General features: G+C 34.8%; 1 long non-coding RNA gene across 1 annotated transcript in view; it reads left to right on the forward strand.

The window, feature by feature from the left end:
* The window catches only part of LOC137625048 (uncharacterized), a 101,008-nt gene that overhangs the window by 81,446 nt on the left and 7,062 nt on the right, over nucleotides 1–12,500 (forward strand). The gene's annotated exons all lie outside the window — the stretch shown is intronic.

Below are 12,500 nucleotides of genomic sequence, written 5' to 3' on the forward strand. Positions count from 1 at the left end.
CCAGACGTATAACTACACAATCTCTTCCCTTCCCTCTGGTAGGGGTGAGAGGGAATAGTCATATCCTGGTGAGAGAAGGGTACCCAGAGAGGTACACTCGGAAACCACAATCTCCCACAAATTGCCGAAACTGCCGTGTTGTAGTTAGGAAAGGGGGAGGGGGTGGGGAGGGTTGAATCTATGTGTATTCATAGCTGTCTAAATACTTAGAAGTCATTTGTGACGGGTTGCGTACACTTTTAATAATGATAATAATAATAATGATTGACACCTTTTTTATTGAGAATTTGATATCAATCAAAAATGTGTCTTTTGTTGTTATTATTATTATTAATTGTTGTTGTTGTTGTTGTTATCGTTATTATTAATATTATTGTTATTATTATTAAGAATATTATTATTATTATTATTACTATTATTATTATTATTATTATTATTATTATTATCATTATTATTATTATTATTATCATCATTACTATTATTATTAATATTATTATAATTATTATTATTATTATTATTATTATTATTAACACCACTGATATTATTATTATTATTATTATTATTATTATTATTATTATTATTATTAACACCCCTAAGACAGCCATTATCTTCAATCAAACTTGCATAAAAGAGGGTCTAGTTTTATAGTGAAGGTTCTTGGTCAAAGCTTCAAGCTAGTACTTCACGTCTTTTGAGTCGAGACTTCATTTCCTGACGCTCTCTTATATTACCACCTGCCCTCTCTGATGAGGTCATAAAAATTGAGCTAAATGTCATGTATTTTAGTACCAGTATAGGGATCTTTAAAGGTTGCTCATGAATGACAGAATCGAGGGACAAGACAATGCTATAGAGACTACTATCTGTTATTATTATTATTATTATTATTATTATTATTATTACCACTGATATTATTATTATTATGATTAAAAGGCCTGTTAATGTTCTTTGTCTGTCATTGATGACTTGGTCGAAATAGGAATTGAAAGGCCTGTTAATGTTCTGTGTCTGTCATTGATGACTTGGTCGAAATAGGAATTAAAAGGCCTGTTAATGTTCTTTGTCTGTCATTGATGACTTGGTCGGAATAGGAGTTAAAAGCCCTGTTAATGTTCTTTGTCTGTCATTGATGACTAGGTCGGGGTATGAGTTAAAAGGCCTGTTAATGTTCTTTGTCTGCCATTGATGACTTGGTCGGGGTATGAGTTAAAAGGCCTGTTGATGTTCTTTGTCTGCCATTGATGACTTGGTCGGGGTATGAGTTAAAAGGCCTGTTAATGTTCTTTGTCTGTCATTGATGACTAGGTCGGGGTATGAGTTAAAAGGCCTGTTAATGTTCTTTGTCTGTCATTGATGACTAGGTCGGGGTATGAGTTAAAAGGCCTGTTAATGTTCTTTGTCTGCCATTGATGACTTGGTCGGGGTATGAGTTAAAAGGCCTGTTAATGTTCTTTGTCTGTCATTGATGACTAGGTCGGGGTATGAGTTAAAAGGCCTGTTAATGTTCTTTGTCTGCCATTGATGACTTGGTCGGGGTATGAGTTAAAAGGCCTGTTGATGTTCTTTGTCTGCCATTGATGACTTGGTCGGGGTATGAGTTAAAAGGCCTGTTAATGTTCTTTGTCTGTCATTGATGACTTGGTCGGGGTATGAGTTAAAAGGCCTGTTAATGTTCTTTGTCTGCCATTGATGACTTGGTCGGGGTATGAGTTAAAAGACCTGTTAATGTTCTTTGTCTGCCATTGATGACTTGGTCGGGGTATGAGTTAAAAGGCCTGTTAATGTTCTTTGTCTGCCATTGATGACTTGGTCGGGGTATGAGTTAAAAGGCCTGTTAATGTTCTTTGTCTGTCATTGATGACTTGGTCGGGGTATGAGTTAAAAGGCCTGTTAATGTTCTTTGTCTGTCATTGATGACTTGGTCGGGGTATGAGTTAAAAGGCCTGTTAATGTTCTTTGTCTGTCATTGATGACTTGGTCGAAATAGGAATTAAAAGGCCTGTTAATGTTCTTTGTCTGCCATTGATAACTTGGTCGGGGTATGAGTTAAAAGGCCTGTTAGTGTTCTTTGTCTGTCATTGATGACTTGGTCAAAATAGGAATTAAAAGGCCTGTTAATGTTCTTTGTCCTTCATTGATGACTTGGTCGAAATAGGAATTAAAAGGCCTGTTAATGTTCTTTGTCTGTCATTGATGACTTGGTCGAAATAGGAATTAAAAGGCCTGTTAATGTTCTTTGTCTGCCATTGATAACTTGGTCGGGGTATGAGTTAAAAGGCCTGTTAGTGTTCTTTGTCTGTCATTGATGACTTGGTCGAAATAGGAATTAAAAGGCCTGTTAATGTTCTTTGTCTGTCATCGATGACTTGGTCGAAATAGGAATTAAAAGGCCTGTTAATGTTCTTTGTCTGTCATTGATGACTTGGTCGAAATAGGAATTAAAAGGCCTGTTAATGTTCTTTGTCCTTCATTGATGACTTGGTCGAAATAGGAATTAAAAGGTCTGTTAATGTTTTTTGTCTGCCATTGATGACTTGGTCGAAATATGAGATAAAAGGCCTGTTAATGTCCTTTGTCTGTCATTGATGACTTGGTCGAAATAGGAATTAAAAGGCCTGTTATTGTTTTTTGTCTGCCATTGATGACTTGGTCGAAATAGGAATTAAAAGGCCTGTTAATGTTCTTTGTCTGTCATTGATGACTTGGTTCAAATAGGAATTAAAAGGCCTGTTAAAGTTCTGTGTCTGTCATTGATGACTTGGTCGAAATAGGAATTAAAAGGCCTGTTAATGTTCTGTGTCTGTCATTGATGACTTGGTCGAAATAGGAATTGAAAGGCCTGTTAATGTTCTTTGTCTGTCATTGATGACTTGGTCGAAATAGGAGTTAAAAGGCCTGTTAATGTTCTGTGTCTGTCATTGATGACTTGGTCGAAATAGGAATTGAAAGGCCTGTTAATGTTCTGTGTCTGTCATTGATGACTTGGTCGAAATAGGAATTGAAAGGCCTGTTAATGTTCTTTGTCATTGATGACTTGGTCGAAATAGGAGTTAAAAGGCCTGTTAATGTTCTTTGTCTGTCATTGATGACTTGGTCGAAATAGGAATTGAAAGGCCTGTTAATGTTCTGTGTCTGTCATTGATGACTTGGTCGAAATAGGAATTGAAAGGCCTGTTAATGTTCTTTGTCATTGATGACTTGGTCGAAATAGGAGTTAAAAGGCCTGTTAATGTTCTTTGTCTGTCATTGATGACTTGGTCGGAATAGGAATTAAAAGGCCTGTTAAAGTTCTGTGTCTGCCTTTGATCACATGGTTGAATAGGAATTGAAAGGTCTGTTAATGTTCTTTGTCTGTCATTGATGACTTGGTCGAAATAGGAATTAAAAGGCCTGTTAATGTTCTTTGTCTGTCATTGATGACTTGGTCGAAATAGGAATTAAAAGGCCTGTTAAAGTTCTGTGTCTGCCTTTGATGACATGGTTGAATAGGAATTGAAAGGTCTGTTAATGTTCTTTGTCTGTCATTGATGACTTGGTCGAAATAGGAATTAAAAGGCCTGTTAATGTTCTTTGTCTGTCATTGATGACCTGGTCGAAATAGGAATTAAAAGGCCTGTTAAAGTTCTGTGTCTGCCTTTGATGACTTGGTTGAATAGGAATTGAAAGGTCTGTTAATGTTCTTTGTCTGTCATTGATGACCTGGTCGAAATAGGAATTGAAAGGCCTGTTAATGTTCTTTGTCTGTCATTGATGACTTGCTTGAATAGGAATTGAAAGGTCTGTTAATGTTCTTTGTCTGTCATTGATGACCTGGTCGAAATAGGAATTGAAAGGCCTGTTAATGTTCTTTGTCTGTCATTGATGACTTAGTCGAAGTAAGAATTAAAAGGCTTCTTAACGTTCTTTGTCTGTCATTGATGACTTGCTCGGAATAGGAATTAAAAGGCCTGTCAATGTTCTTTGTCTGTCATTGATGACTTGGTCGAAATAGGAATTAAAAGGCCTGTTAACGTTCTTTGTCTGTCATTGATGACTTGGTCAAAATAGGAATTAAAAGGCCTGTTAATGTTCTTTGTCTGTCATTGATGACTTGGTCGAAATAGGAGTTAGAAGGCCTGTTAATGTTCTTTGTCTGTCATTGATGACTTGGTCGAAATAGGAGTTAGAAGGCCTGTTAATGTTCTTTGTCTGTCATTGATGACTTGGTCGAAATAGGAATTAAAAAGCCTGTTATTGTTCTGTGTCGGTCATTGATGACTTGGTCGAAATAGGAGTTAAAAGGCCAGTGAACGTTCTTTGTCTGTCCTTGATGACTTGGTCAAAATAGGAATTGAAAAGCCTGTTAATGTTCTTTGTCTCTCATTGATGACTTAGTCGAAATGGGAATTGAAAGGCCTGTTAATGTTCTTTGTCTGTCATTGATATCTTGGTCGAAATAGGAATTGAAAGGCCTGTTAATGTTCTTTGTCTGTCATTGATGACTTGGTCGAAATAGGAATTGAAAGGCCTGTTAATGTTCTACCTGTCATTGATGACTTGAAGAGGTCTAGAACTAATCTGGGGCTACGTTACGTGTTTATTATCTGTTTCTGTTTTATTATTTTGTCTTATTTTTGCGTAATTGTATATTATTATTATTATTATTATTATTATTATTATTACTAGCCAAGCTACAACCCTAGTTGGAAAGGAATATTCTATAAGCCCAAGGGCTCCAACAGGGAAAAAAAGCCCAGTGAGGAAAGGAAATAAGGAAATAAATGATGACAATAAATTAACAATATATCATTCTAAAAACAGTAACAGCGTCAAAACAGATATGTCCTATATAAACTATTAACAACGTCCAAAACAGATATGTCATATATAAACAATAAAAAGACTCATGTCAGCCTGGTCAACATAAAAACATTTTCTCCAACTTTGAACTTTTGAAGTTCTACTGATTCAACTACCCGATTAGGAAGATCATTCCACAACTTGGTAAGAGCGGGAATAAAACTTATAGAATACTGTGTAGTATATATATATATATATATATATATATATATATATATATATATATATATATATATATACAGTATATATATATATATATATATATATATATATATATATACATATATATATATATATGTATATATATATATGTATATATATATATATATATATATATATATATATATATATATATAGATGAATGAATGATGGGAGTAAGTACTGTTGTCAACCGTATTTCAGTAAAATACAGGAGACTGTAACTTTACCCTACCTTAGTATTATCTTCTACGGTTTGGTGATCGTAATATCACTCCTTTACGTCAATGTATCCGTTTTTATGACGGTAAGAATCCTTGAATTAAATGTTGCCAGGCATTTGCTGTTTTTCTTAATGGAAATTTCAACAGTGTAGGTCGAGAAAATGGATTGCTATCAAAATAATCAAATGTTAAAAGCCCAAATATTTTTAAAATTCTTTTATTATTAATGTATCAACTTTATTAATCTATTAATAAATTTATCTTTTTATAATGCACCGATTATATAATTTCTTTAATTATTATTATTATTATTATTATTATTATTATTGTTATTATTATTATTATTATTATTATTATTATTATTACTACAAGCTAGGTTATAACCCTAGTTTGAAAAGCAAGATGCTATAAACCCAAAAGGCTCCAACATGGAAAAATAGCCTCAGCGAGGAAAGGAAACAAGGAAATAAAAAAGCTACAAGAGAATAAAAAACATTGAAAATAAAATATTTCAAGAATGGTAACAACATTAAATTAGATCCTTCACATATAAACTATAAAAACTTCAAAAAACAAGAGGAAAAGAAACTAGACAGAATAGCGTGCCCGAGTGTACCACCGAGCAAGAGAACTCTAATCCAAGCCAGTGGAAGGCCATGGTGCAGATGATATGGCACTACCCAAGCGTAGAGAACAATGGTTAGATTTTGGAGTGTCCTTATCCTAGAAGGGCTGCTTGCCATAGCACAAGAGTCTCTTCTACCCGTACAAAAAGAAAAGTAGCCACTGAAAAAATACAGTACAGAAGTTAACTCCCGGAGCGAAGAAGAATTATTTGGTAATCTTAAGTGTTGTCAGGTGTATGAGGATAGAGGAGAAAATGAAAAGAATATGCCAGACTATTCAGTGTATGTGAAGGAAAAGACAAAATGAGCCGTAGCGAGAGAGAGAGAGAGAGAGAGAGAGAGAGAGAGAGAGAGAGAGAGAGAGAGAGAGAGAGAGATTCAATGTAGTACTGTCTGGCCTGTCAAAGGACCTAATAACTCTGTATGAGAACAGAGGAGAAAATGAAAAGAATAGGCCGGACTATCCGGTGTATGTGAAGGCAAAGACAAAATTAACCGTAACCAGAGAGAGAGAGAGAGAGAGAGAGAGAGAGAGAGAGAGAGAGAGAGATTCAATGTACTACTGTCTGGCCTGTCAAAGGACCCAATAACTCTTTGGTGCCCTGGACAATTTACTACCTACAAGCCAAAGATCTTGGTTGAGGCACTAGCAATCATAAACTCTGTTAGAATGCTTGGGCTTATAGAATCCTGCTTTTCCAACTTTAGTTTTAGCTTAGCTAATAATAGTAATAATAATAATAATAATAATAATAATAATAATAATAATAATAATAATAATATATTTATCCACCTCTCTGCTCCTTCAACATTATGCAGGACACCTGCTCTCTGTACTTCGGCGCTCAAAACACAAGTGACTTCAACGCGTTGCGAAACTTCCTCGTTAACCAATCTCATTCAAGATAAGGAACTAGGGCCCCGAGAAGTCTCAATTTCGTATCCGGAAGAAGGGCAAACCTATCAGTAATTGAATGGATCTTTCGACATCGGATTGGCCTCGTTGGAGAGAACAGGTGCTCCACTTTCGTTGATTGGTTAAGATCACACGAGGCTTTTGGAGGGCGGAGTTTATGATGAAATTATATCACGATAGGTATTGGCCAAGGAAGTCCCAGACGAGTAATAGTGGTCATCGAGGGAGGTCGGTCAGCAGCTTGCTTCTTGAGTCCCACAAGACGTCTGGAAGGTTGGTCGACAGGCTTCAGACGTTTGAAAGCTCGTGGCAGAGTCTTTGAGCGTCTGAGAGCAGGCTTCAGTCTTGTGAATCCTGAAGTCTTGTAGTCTTAAAGGGATTCATCTGTACTACTGAATAGCTGGAAGTTGGAAACCCTTTTGTTTCAACAGAGTTTCAACGGAAGAGCCTCCTCCTTGAAAGGATCTTGAAGTCTTAAAAGCACGTGGCAGTCTTTGAGCGTCTGTGAGCTGGCTCCAGTCTTCTGAATCCTGAAGTCTTGAAGGGATTCATCCGTACTACTGAGGAGCTAGAAGTTCATCCGTTGGAAAACCTTTTGATTCAACAGTTTAAACTGAAGAGCAACCATCCTAAAAGGTTGGAAAACCTTTTGATTCAACAGTTTCAACTGAAGAGCAACCATCCTGAAAGGATATTGAAGTCTTGAAAGGATTCGTCAGGACTTCTGAGTAGCTGGGCGTCGAGGAGTTGAAGCCACTTTCTTTCCGGGGGTAGAAACCCTCACTGTATGAGCCATCATGAATATTAAAATCATTTGCCTCTTGGTGTTCATCAGCATTCTAGCAGTACCCGTGTCTTCTGAAAAGAGAAATGATCCAGATAAGGTAAGCCAATGAAATGAAAAAGAAAAAAAAAAACAAAAACAATTTTTATATCTGATTTGCGTTATGGGTCGTAACTATACTGATTATTATCAAAATAATAAAATAAAATAAAACAAGTGATGTTTGAGAAAATTACAAAAAATAGTTGTGAAAGATCTCTGCCAACAGGTTTTATTGCTTCAGCTGTTAGGTGTTAGAGCAAGTATTTATGAGGGATGAGGACATAACATTAATGAAAAGCCCAATATATATATATATATATATATATATATATATATATATATATATATATATATATATATATACATACATATATATGTATATATATATATATATATATATATATATATATATATATATATATATATATATATATATATATACAGCCACTTTTTTATTGTCATATTGTTCCCAGTTTAATAACTATTGAATACGTTGCGTCTTTAAACCATAGATCACTATATATTCATTATGTATATATGTACATACACATGTATATTACATATATATAATATATGAATATTTATATGTATATATATGTATATATACACACATATATATGTGTATATATATATACACACACATATATATATATATATATATATATATATATATATATATATATATATATATATATAATCAGTAATACCCCACCCTATCAGCTATTGGTTCCAGGAGACTTTCCGTAAGTCGTTTATCAGTGTTGGATGGAAATCCCCACTGTAACCTGAAGTATATGGTCCTTATAATGACAATAGATGACAAGGAAGAACAACCAGTTAAAATATGTACTACAATGATATTAATGTGATAATAATAGTCACCTCGCCTTCAACTTGGCATATTTTCTTATGGGTCACGATAGAAGTTGGAGTTGGAAATGTCGTCAGGGGCATTGATTCTTAGGCGTTTAGATCGGGACGACTATAGTCCATTTCTTTTAGCGATGCATATTTGCACCGACTCGCAGCGGTGCCCTTTTAGCTCGGAAAAGTTTCCGGATCGCTGATTGGTTGGACAAGATCATTCTAACCAATCAGCGATCAGGAAACTTTTCCGAGCTTAAAGGGCACCGCTGCGAGTCGGTGCAAATATGCATCGCTAAAAGAAATGGACTATATCTTGTCCAACCAATCAGCGATCCGGAAACTTTTCCGAGCTAAAAGGGCACCGCTGCGAGTCGGTGCAAATAAGCATCGCTAAAAGAAATGGACTATAGTATTTCGTTTATTGGCTTTTATAGGGTTCTGGTTTAGAGTTTATTGGATAGTGTCCTTCCTCTTATCAACAATTTTCCAATATGGATGGAGTTAATCTTCAAATCATTACAATTTTCTTCAAGATGGTCATCTATAGAATCCTGAGACTCAAATACACTGATAAACATTAAAAAGCAAGCTGTATATTCTTATGCTTTCTACTTTCAACTCGATATCAAGTGCATTACTGAGGAATCCTGAGACTCAAATACACTGATAAAAAGCAAGCTGTATATTCTTATGCTTTCTACTTTCAACTCGATATCAAGTACATTACTGAGGGATACCAATTTTTTTTTATACGTCCTTTACCGACTCACCAAACTCTTAAATATCTTTAATATATTGAGGGCACAGGGTCTTCCATATATCATTCTTTGCTTTTTTACCCACTTAGGCCCAAAATAAGTCTTTTATGTTTAATTTTGCCTGGTGAATATTGTATGTCTTCCAAAATTGAATGTTCATACCATGAGCTGCCGGTGTAGCATCAATTGCCAGTAGCAAAGTACTCTTTTATGTTTAATTCTGCCTGGTGAATATTATATGTCTTACAAACTTCCAGAATGTTCATACCATGAGCTGCCGGTGTAGCATCAATTGCCAGTAGCAAAGTACTCTTTTATGTTTAATTTTGCTTGGTGAATATTGTATGTCTTCCAAAATTGAATGTTCATACCATGAGCTGCCAGGGTAGCATCAATTGCCAGTAGCAAAGTACTCTTTTATGTTTAATTTTGCCTGGTGAATATTGTATGTCTTACAATCTTTTTGCCAGGTGAATATTGTATGTCTTACAAACTTCCTGAATGTTCATACCATGAGCTGCCAGGGTAGCATCAATTGCCAGTAGCAAAGTACTCTTTTATGTTTAATTTTGCCTGGTGAATATTGTATGTCTTACAAACTTCCAGAATGTTCATACCATGAGCTGCCGGCGTAGCATCAATTGCCAGTAGCAAAGTACTCTTTTATGTTTAATTTTGCCTGGTGAATATTGTATGTCTTACAAACTTCCAGAATGTTCATACCATGAGCTGCCGGTGTAGCATCAATTGCCAGTAGCAAAGTACTCTTTTATGTTTAATTTTGCCTGGTGAATATTGTATGTCTTACAAACTTCCTGAATGTTCATACCATGAGCTGCCGGCGTAGCATCAATTGCCAGTAGCAAAGTACTCTTTTATGTTTAATTTTGCCTGGTGAATATTGTATGTCTTACAAACTTCCAGAATGTTCATACCATGAGCTGCCGGTGTAGCATCAATTGCCAGTAGCAAAGTACTCTTTTATGTTTAATTTTGCCTGGTGAATATTGTGTGTCTTACAAACTTCCTGAATGTTCATACCATGAGCTGCCGGCATAGCATCAATTGCCTGTAGCAAAGTACTCTTTTATGTTTAATTTTGCCTGGTGAATATTGTATGTTTTACAAACTTCCTGAATGTTCATACCATGAGCTGCCGGCATAGCATCAATTGCCTGTAGCAAAGTACTCTTTTATGTTTAATTTTGCCTGGTGAATATTGTATGTTTTACAAACTTCCTGAATGTTCATACCATGAGCTGCCGGCATAGCATCAATTGCCTGTAGCAAAGTACTCTTTTATGTTTAATTTCGCCTGGTGAATATTGTATGTTTTACAAACTTCCTGAATGTTCATACCATGAGCTGCCGGCATAGCATCAATTGCCTGTAGCAAAGTACTCTTTTATGTTTAATTTCGCCTGGTGAATATTGTATGTCTTCCAAAATTGAATGTTCATACCATGAGCTGCCAGGGTAGCATCAATTGCCAGTAGCAAAGTATATCACAGTACCGCTTGGAGAGAGCTTCGACGCTTTGGTCCACTAGTTAAATTTGAGACATAGTTTTCTAAGGAAATGAAATCACAGCCACATTTGAGTTTGTGAGACTCAGTTGCTTTGGATGTCAGGTGTAATATCAAGAATCAACTGGATTTTTCAACTCTGATGACCAATGAACTTGATATATCTCCTGAAAGTCTTCGCTCGCAGACGACCGATAGACGTAATACGCGTTCTCTAATAAGATTTTTTCTTTCAAAGACTCATTAGAAATTGAATTACATGTCTTAAGTAAAAAATAACTCAATGCTATTGGTAAAACTTTAGTTGAGCTTCATCACTAGGGGTGTGGAATAGCAAATCAGCGAGCGTATCGGCTGCGCATGCGCCAAATGCTATGGTCGGCCATTTTCGCTTGACTTCCATAATTTTTTTTTTTTCGTAATTTACCAAATATTTTCTGGTTTACATTGAAGAAACTATATAACCTCTTTACACTAAATTTATTCAGCAATAAAATACAATTATTCTCATATTAATATCTGTTATACATTTAATTTTTTTGTTTATGTATAAGAAGTAATTCTTGCTCACATATCTCAAAATTTATCATAGATAGGCATGATTTATTCCAATTCTGATTTTTCTGTCGTAAAATATAAGTATTTAGGAATAAACGAAGCCAAAATGAATGTTGGAGCCCATACTTAAGTATTATAGTTGGCATGGTGATTTGAAATAATATTTCTTCCCAGCTTCTTACTGGCCTATTCTTTTTATATTCACCTCTGTCCTCATACATCTGACAACACTGAGATTACCAAACAATTCTTCTTACTGCACTGTAATTGTTCAGTGGCTACTTTCCTCTTGGTAAGGGTAGAAGAGATTTTAGCTATGATAAGCAGCTCTTCTAGGAGAAGGACACTCCAAAATCAAGCCATTGTTCTCTAGTCCTGGGTAGTGCCATAGCCTCTGTACCATGGTCTTCCACTGTCTTGGGGTAGAGTTCTCTTGCTTGAGGGTAAACTCAGGCACACTGTTTCATCTTATATCTTATTTCTCTTCCTCTTGTTTTGTTAAAGTTTTTATAGTTTATAGAATGATATTTACTTTAATATTGTTGCTCTTCTTGAAATATTTTATTTTTCCTTGTTTCCTTTCCTCACTGGGCTATTTTCCCTGTTGGAGCCTCTGGGCTTATAGCATTCTGCTTTTCGAACTAGGGTTGTAGCTTTGTAAATAATAATAATAATAATAATAATAATAATAATAATAATAATAATTTTTTTTTTTTTTTTTGAGTTATTGTTTATTAAGCATACTCCAGTCGACATCAATGACCATTGAAGTTATGATGCCAGATAATTAACAATCATTCTGTTATTGGTTCATAGTTATTATTAGAAGTGTACAGTAAACAATGACAAAATGAAATTGCCAGCAGAAAATTCTCATGAAACTGATACAATTAATGTCAGCCCTTCTCCATCATGAGGTTCAATACTACACAGTATTCTAGAAGTTTTATTCCAGCTGTGGCCAAGTTGTGGAATGGTCTTCCTAAATATTATTATTATTATTATTGTTATTATTATTATTATTGTTATTATTGTTGTTATTATTATTATTATCATCATTTTTATTACCATTTTTATTATTATTGTTATTATTATTATTATTATTGTTATTATTATTATTATTATCATCATCATTATTATTATTATTATTATTATTATTATT

This window comes from Palaemon carinicauda, chromosome 31 (genome assembly GCF_036898095.1).
Source record: "Palaemon carinicauda isolate YSFRI2023 chromosome 31, ASM3689809v2, whole genome shotgun sequence".
Lineage (NCBI taxonomy): Eukaryota > Metazoa > Arthropoda > Malacostraca > Decapoda > Palaemonidae > Palaemon > Palaemon carinicauda.